Source organism: Octopus bimaculoides, chromosome 17 (assembly GCF_001194135.2).
Source record: "Octopus bimaculoides isolate UCB-OBI-ISO-001 chromosome 17, ASM119413v2, whole genome shotgun sequence".
NCBI classification, from domain to species: domain Eukaryota; kingdom Metazoa; phylum Mollusca; class Cephalopoda; order Octopoda; family Octopodidae; genus Octopus; species Octopus bimaculoides.
The window spans coordinates 53,184,483-53,185,498 of record NC_068997.1 but is presented as its reverse complement, the minus strand read 5'-3'; positions in this window follow the sequence as shown (position 1 = coordinate 53,185,498).

The window sequence follows — 1,016 nt, the reverse complement described above, 5'->3', positions numbered from 1 at the left end:
GTGGTGGTGATGGTGGTGGTGGTTGTGGTGGTGATGGTGGTGGTGGTTGTGGTGGTGATGGTGGCGGCGGTGGTGTTATTCATGATGATGATAGTGGTGGAGGTCATGGAGGTAGCAATGGTGCAGGTGGTGGTGATGGTGGTGGTGATGGTGGCGGTGGTCGTGTTCGTGGCGGTGCTGGTGCTTGTGATAGTTGTGGTGGTGGTGGTGGTGGTAGTGGCGATGCTTTTCACGAGGAACTCTCCCGCGCTACCCAAACGTTGCTTACCACGACGACGACGACGACGCAGTAGTAGTGAGCTATGCGTGTATAATTCTCTAATTATAGACTACTCTCCACTGATCCTCCAAGACTGTCGACTGTTGGAGCCGGACAGCAGTAAATTGATGCCGTTTCTACACAGTTCTGCAGAACTACACTGCCACCAACACTAACACCCCCCACACCACACGCTCCTCTTCGCGAACTTTCCCCAACCGCTTCGCAGACTCGGAGAAGATGGGAGACGTAAATAAATAGATACACATATACATACATACGTGCATACATACAAACATACATACATACATACATACGTACGTACAAACATACATACATATATATATATATGCATACTTATGTGCAAATATAGATGCATATATACATACATATAAGTATATATACGCATGTGTATATGTATGTATATGTAGATAAATATATATATGCATATACTTATAACATACATGTAATGTATGCATGTTGTATATATGTGTTTATATGCATACATAGTTATATATGAATATATATATATACATATACATTTATACTTATACATATTTACATATACCACTACATAGATAATATATCGTATATAAATACATACGTACTCACACATATGTTTATGTATATATATATATGTATATATATATATATATGTACATGTATTCATTACACAAACACATATATATATATGTATGTATATGTATATATATATATATATATATATATATATATATATATATATATATATATATAT